This window comes from Mytilus galloprovincialis, chromosome 2 (genome assembly GCF_965363235.1).
Source record: "Mytilus galloprovincialis chromosome 2, xbMytGall1.hap1.1, whole genome shotgun sequence".
In the NCBI taxonomy this organism is placed as follows: domain Eukaryota; kingdom Metazoa; phylum Mollusca; class Bivalvia; order Mytilida; family Mytilidae; genus Mytilus; species Mytilus galloprovincialis.
In genome coordinates this window covers 68,398,862-68,406,690 of record NC_134839.1, presented here as the reverse complement: position 1 = coordinate 68,406,690, position 7,829 = coordinate 68,398,862, and the positions used below count along the sequence as shown (strand labels likewise).

The window sequence follows — 7,829 nt, the reverse complement described above, 5'->3', positions numbered from 1 at the left end:
TCGCATCTTCAATTTTACATGTGTAATCAGTATACAAAGTTGAGCGAACATGAATTTCTATCGATTACACAGGTGACAATCATCTGATTGAGGCACGTGTCGATAAAACAAAATAACTTTCTAATTACAAAAGATATGATCATAAAATTTGAAATTATGTATTTTTACAAAGTCTATTTCTATATGTCATGTCCTTTGTGACAGTTGTATCATTCCATCAGGTTCTTAGTGCACATTTTTCTTCTTCAAGTAGTGCACTAAAGAGGTCATTTGCGGTATTTCTACGGACCAATTGGAACCCTTTACCATTGCTGGATCCGCCCCTGATTTTACATGAACATCAAGTCCCGGGTTTCTGTTGGCATAACGGTAATCACGAAGAGGGGTAATTAAAAGCACGAGGAATTATAAATATACAACAGGGGTCGAGTGTATGGAGGAATGGGAATTAAAATTGTCACTTCACGATGATCGAAAAAAGTATCTTTCACGTTATTCTCATCATCATGTCTAAAACACTCTGTATAATGAGGTTCAAGGCGAAAACAAGTACTAATAACATACACGTTGTATGGACAAACCCTTAGATCCCTCAACAAAAATTGTTTAATTCATGTCAAATAAATTATAGCGCGGAAAGGTGAATTTAATTTAATTTCAAAACTAAATATTTGTTATATTTTTAAATAAATTTATAAATCTTAATTAGGCATGCGTGAGTCAGTGGCGGATCTAGATTTTTTTATAAGTGGGGGCCCACTGACTGACCTAAGAGCCCCGTCACGCGTCAATGATTCTCTATATAAGCAACCAATCTTTTTCCCCAAAAGGGGGGGGGGCCTTGCCTCCCCCTAATACCGCCTCTGTGAGTTCCATTTCATGAGACCTACAAGGATTTCTATAAAATAAATTTAAATTATAAATACAATTTTCAATTTTTTCCCGGTATAGATAAAACATATGTATATAATCTTTTTGGGAAATAATACGATTTGGTTGAATTATTTCACTTCATAATAATGATAAATCCGGTAGTTCTTAAATTTTTAATTAAAATGAATATTTCGATCTCACGATAAACTTTTTAAAGTGTAGTGACATGGTCAGTCACCTGATTAGTTGCATGGCTGATTACCATCTTACAGGTGACCCAGTAATTTTCCACATGACAGTATAGCGTGTATCCTCGGTGTGTGTATAACTTATTTTCCCGGGGAACATCCTGTCCACGTGTAATACTTATTATATATTGCAACAGATAACATTAAACCAAGGACGTATAACTAATATACGTCCTTGATATAATAGATCATAATACATTCACAGTAGCAGACATAGATCATACGAGAAAATAAGCTCTTCAAAGCTCTGTCAGATTGGCGGCACTTTTAACAGTTTCTCGACGCGTGCCAAAAAAAAAATGCAGTACCGGGTTACAGGTGCTCATTGACAAATAATCATTTTTCGATTAACATGATCAAGGACGTATAACTAATATACGTCCTTGACATGATTAAATGATCTTAATTCTACATTGTCGTAAATTTTAAAGTTATAAAATCTAAATGTTTAAGTGATTTAAAATGTTCATTAATAATGAGTATTTTCGATTTTTCTGTGAAATGAATGAGGCTTAGGTCGTCTAAAAGTATATATACATGTGTATTTGGCTACTGACTGCATAGTAAACTATTTATGTACCTATTAGGGGGGGGGGGGGGGTTGAGCGGGATGCGGGATTGTCGAGGTGGATTTTTTGTAAGCGTGTCACATGAAAGTCAAATTATTGTGCCGTAAGAACGGAAAATGAAGTTTAGCGGGACACGGGAAATTACAAAAATATCAGAATTTCTTACTTACATAGTGTAAGCGGGATGCGGGAATCTAATAAAAAAAAAAGTAACTAAGCGGGATCCGTGAACAGAACCCCCAATGAGACCCCCATTAGTTGTGGCTTATTTTGGTCTTTTAAGTTAGTTTCTTTCCCCTACATTACTTGATCGTTTTTGTAAATCAACAGCACTCCAGGCAGGTCTGACAGTATTTTACCAAGAAATGGACAAAATATTCAAAAAGAAGGCTTAGAAAATTTAAATATTGGTATGCACACATACTAACCTGTCAGCACAGACAATTATATTTTTGTTAACGCGCCAAACTTGTTTCTTCCACAGTGCGACAATCTTTACAATGTTGATGGTGGTGAAAACCTAGTCCAAATAATTGTGATGTCTTGCAAGAATATTTTATTTCTGGGACGCTTTCCTCCGACGAAGCCGAAATGTGAAACCAAATCAACAAGAAGTCTAACATTTATTATAGAACTGAAAATAAAATGGAAAATGGAAATGGGGAATGTGTCAAAGAGATAACAACCTGACCAAAGAGCAGATAACAACCAAAGATCACCAAATGGGTCTTCAATGCAACGAGAAAATCCCACAACCTGAGGCTGAGGTGGATCCAGCCATTTAAAGGAGGGGTTAATAACCTAGGACAAATGGGGGGGGGGGGTCCAACTACATGTCCCCATTCAAATGCATTGATCGTCAAAAAAAAAGGGTTCCAACCCTCGAACCCTCCTGGATCCGTGCCTGTGAGGCATGCTTTAGCTTGCCATTAAACAAAAATGTATACTAGTTGAGTGATAATGGACGTCATACTAAACTCCTCAATATAAAAAAAAAGAAACTAAAATAAAAATCATACAAAGGTCACAAAGGCCATAACTTCTGGCTGCTGACTTGGGAAAAGTGCAAAATGCAGTGGGGTTAAAAGCCTTTACTGTAAATTCCTGAAATTACAATTATATAAATCATCTCACATCTTTTTGCATTTCTTAAAATTGGTCATATTAATAAATGCGTGCAATATTTTCAGTCGCACAATTAACACATGTGGTTCTCAAAACTAAGAGGTGTCTATGCTATTTATGACAACATTTTAATCAAGTATTTACAAAATATATTTAGTACTCTATGATTTTTAGGTTTTTAAGCATAAATATAGTGGGTCAGGATCTGCCAACTCTCACTGACTGACTGAGTACATGAATTCAACACTAGTTTTTGGGTGATGTTGGTGTTGCTTAGTGTTTTGTTTTTCTTTTCTGCATCTTATGTTTTGCCTTGGCATTGTCAGTTTCTCTCTCTTTTTTTTTTGTAATGGTTAAATAACAAGAGAGAAAAAAGAAAACAAATGTGAAAAAATTTGCTTAGTTCAGTAGATATTAAGGACAGAGATAACAAATAGTTAAATAAGAAAAAGAAAATTCCTTTTCTACAGTCAATTGTCTGATAATCTAAAAGATAGCCTGATTTGCTCTAATTCTCCAGTGGCGGATCCAGAAATTTTCATAAGTGGGGGCCCACTGACTGACCTAAGAGGGGGCCCACTCCTGTCACGCTTCAGTGATTCCCTATATAAGCAACCAAATTTTTTCCCAAAAAGGGGGGCCCGGGCCCCCTGCCCCCCCCCTAAATCCGCCTCTGTTCTCCTGAATTCTAGTAGGTATTTTATTTCAACTTTTTTGATTCAAACAAACCATGTCTTAGATAGTCTTGGAATTAAAATACATTATCCATAAATTTTTTTATAATACTTTGGTGAATTATCTATTGATATAATTAAGTTTCTTTTTTTATTTTTAAAGATTTTGAATTTTGCAACTTAAAGTTAGGGATTTTATTCATAAAAGGGGGGGCTTTTTCCAGTATACTATTAATAATGCTTTGAGCAATTTTCATGAAACTTGGTGAATTATTTTTGTATAACATAATCATGATAATTTTCCTTTCAATTTTAAAAAATTCTGATTTATGTCATTGTACTATTGGGATTTGGATAGTCTCAAGAATGCTTTCACCAATTTTTATGAAACTTTGGTGAATTGTTTGTATATCTTGACATAAACTCCCTTTTCATTTTCATGACCCATAGTGGAGGGGGCATTAAGTTTAACACTTGATCGTCTGTCTGTCTGTCCCAAAGTTGTTTTTTGTTCTCTTACAGTACTTTAGTTTGCCTCAACCAAATTTAATTACCCTTTTACAAAAGCTTGTTATCACAATACTCAGATCAAGTTTGAATTTTGGTGATGTCAGTATTACTGTATTAGAGTTATGCCCCTTTACAAATGGGGAAAAAATGCTGAATTTTTGGTTTCCCGTTCTCTAAACTTTAGTTTGTCTCAACCAAATGTTATGAAACTTATACAAAATGCTTATCACCACAAAATACAGATTAAGTTTGAATTTTGGTAGTGTCTCTTTATCTATTCTAGAGTTATGTTCTTTAAAAATGGAAAAATGATAAATTTTTCATTTCCAGCCTCTAACTTAAGTTTACCTCAACCAATATTTATTAAACTTTAAGACAATACTTTTTACCACAAAATCAGATCAATTTCAAATTTTGATAGTAAAACTTTTACCGTTCTTCAGTTATGTTCCTTTAAAACTTTGAAGAATATGCAAACTGGAGTATCATCCACTATTTATCGTGTATATCTTTGTATAAGATGCAGAGTTAAGGAACTTTAGTTGTTGGAAAGTTATTTAAAATCTGTCTATTTTCAAACTTTGGAAGGTTTTAGAAATGTATTTGTTAAAAAATCACAGCCATAAACTTATCATGCTTATAGTCACATGAGATATCTCTAAATGGAGCCAAATTATCTTCATGTTTTATGCCAATGAATACCACTTTGTGTGCATGTCCTTTTTGTTTGGAGGGGGGGGGGGGGGGGGTCTTATTTGCGCAGTGCTCATAGTTGTTCTAGTTAATCATTTAAATTCATTTAAAGCATAAAGACGAACTAAAAGGGCAACAAGCTGATCAAGCACTCATGGTACAGATTTTTATTAAACACACATTAATATACATCATGTACATTAAACAGCAAAAAAAATATTGATGCAAGATGTCATTCAATAATAACTTTTACTCTTTTATGTATAGGACAAGAACTATAGAAGATACAGAGAAATTATAAACAGCAGAAATGATAGGCAATTTAAAATTTGCAGAAGCCAAGTAAACCTAAATGGTAAGGCCACTTTTATTTTTAAAAAAGTTATTGAACTTGAAAGATGATTATCATGATTACTATAAAAATTAAAAGATGTGGTATATTAAATATGAAAACTATTGATCATGGCTTTGAGAAAGCAATTGTAGGCCCGTGACGACCTTCAATAATGAGAAAATCCGTACCCTATAGTCAAAGTAGGCAGCTATAAAAGACCTTCAGATGAAAAATTGAAACAATCCAAACTGTAAAACTAATTGCCTAGTTTATAACAAAATAAATTACAAAAAATAAATATGACCAGTATGAAACAACAACAACAACCACTAAATTTTAGTGTCAGACTAAACTGACAAAAACTACAGGCTCTGAACTTTGGACAGGCACAATCATGACAATAGGAATATGGCAAGGTTATATAAAAATAAGATGTGGCATGATTGCCAATAAGACAACTCTCCACCAGACAACCAATGATGTAAATTTCCTGCAAACACAGACTGGACTACTGTAAACCAACTAATTTTTCACGATTACTTTATTTTGCGTTTTATACATTCTAGTCTACATCACATATATTTATTTTTTTCGTGATTTTCAAGTTTACTTAATGTGTTTTAATAAATGAATAAGGAAAGATACATATGAAAAACAGTCCCGACAATTTATATGCACATTATATTTCTAAATGCGAAAATAAATTGCTTGTGAAAATAAATCGCTCGTGAAAATTAGTTGGTTTACAGTAAGCAAGAAATTTATACATTTCCCTTAATTGAAAAGACACAAAGTTAAGTACTCACAGTAACTGACAGCTTAAGTTAAAAATCCATAAAAACTAATGCATGTAATAAAAAAACAGGTTTATGAGTACTCAACCCTACCCTTACTTTAGACAGTGGTTTAAAGCTCAACATATATATATACACTGTATATATAATATAAAGAACAAACTGTCTCAACTTGAAAGATTGATAAATGCACAAAATCAACTAATATAAGAACTATAGACAAAAGCATTCACAAGTAGGAAAGGAAATATATTTAAAATGTTAATAAACATGACAAAATAAACTTTTATTGCTGTTTCTCTCTCCATTTATAACATTTTATTTGTTTATTTTGTGTATTTATAGGTGATCAGACATCTTGGTTTTCATGATCAATAGGTCATTACTGAAGAGGAAACTTAAAGTTGAAATTTATCTAAATAGTGCGCAATTGGATTAATTTGAACTGGAATGTGTGCTTTCCTGCAAAAAAGAAATAGGAAATTTCATCATAATCACATGACAATGCATGATAATGGCCTTAAACAAAATGGAGTTCTATCATAGATACACAAAAACACTATTGTATAAAAGCAACAACATATTATATACTGATATATATTAGTCGAAAGAAAGGAGAAATGCAGAAAAAATACTATTTTGTTGTTGAAAAAAGGAACACCAGTTTAATCCACACATTTACATCACTCCCTTATATCAAGTATATGGAAGAATATCATTGAAGAACAATTTGCAAAAATGTTTTCTCTTAGAATTGAACGAAAATGTTTAGTGAATGGAATAATGTATTCACTGAATTCTTACGTAGTGGATTGAATAACTGTACACAAGCTGAAACAGAAGAAAATTTTAATTTAAAATAACAGGAAAAGACTTTAAAGTGTTTATTTTATTATTTAATCTGCAAATATAAACAAATTCTTTAGAACACCACAAATGGTATGACATTCAAATTGGTTGCTTATTTATGTTTTCGATTGAAACAATTACAAAGAAAACAAATTCCTTTGCTACACATTTTTTTTATAAATCAAAGTTAAAGTTATATAAAAAGTAAGAACAATACCTGTCATACCTAGACCTAAACAAACAGGCTGTATTAATTTTCAATGTCATTAAAATGTTGAGTCAAACATTTATTAAAGTTTTAAATATCATTTGTATCAATTATGCAGTCTTGTAAAATTATATTCATACTGTTTGTATACATGGTATAGTGAAGAAATGTTTAACTAGTAAAAATAAGGGAAAACATTTCCTTAAGGGAAATTTGATGTTCAGAAATTTCCTTAGAGGAAATTTGAAGAACAATGATTTCCTCAGAGGAAATTTGTTGTCTTGAATTTTCCCTCAAGGAAAAGTGTTTGTCAAAAATTTCCTCACAGGAAAAAGTATTTCCTCCAAGGAAAATTTGAAGCTACAAATTTCCTCACAGGAAAAAGTATTTCCTCAAAGGAAAATTTGAAGCCGCAAATTTCCTCAAAGGAAATAGAATTTCCTCAAAGGAAAATTTGAAGCCGCAAATTTCCTCAAAGGAAAAAGAATTTCCTCAAAGGAAATAGAATTTCCTCAAAGGAAATATTTATGCAGCAATTTCCCTAAGGGAAATCTTTTTCCCTTGAGGAAAAAACAATTTCCCTTGAGGAAAAATCTTTTTCCTGTAGGGAAATTTGATTTCCCTTGAGGAAAAGTACTTTTCCTCTGAGGAAATTGTTGAAAAAAGGGGCATAAGTTTTTCAACAGTGGTGCTAGAGCCAAAAAATTTTAGGACAAATATCAGGGAACCAATACCAACCAAGTTATCAACTTCATTTTGACTTAACTCCAAAATTTAAGGTGACAACTTTTGCACTCAGCGGAATTGCAAACTTGTCCCGGAGACTGTTTTTAGTTCATTTATATGTTCATGAGTTTATAGTCCGAGATTACTCTGACGTCCAACGGCTGTTTTGCCAGACAACCTGGGGCCGTAGTCCGAGATCACTCTGACGTCCAACGGCTGTTTTGCA

The 7,829-nt window shown here is 32.7% G+C and overlaps 1 long non-coding RNA gene across 1 annotated transcript; it reads left to right on the top strand.

Annotated features, from left to right (window-relative positions):
- The first annotated feature begins 2,029 nt into the window (after positions 1 to 2,029).
- Positions 2,030 to 6,977, top strand: LOC143064221 (uncharacterized). The gene is made up of 3 exons (XR_012975205.1): positions 2,030 to 2,100; positions 4,960 to 5,047; positions 6,166 to 6,977. It is a non-coding gene; the product is annotated as an uncharacterized LOC143064221 (long non-coding RNA).
- The last annotated feature ends 852 nt before the right edge of the window (positions 6,978 to 7,829 follow it).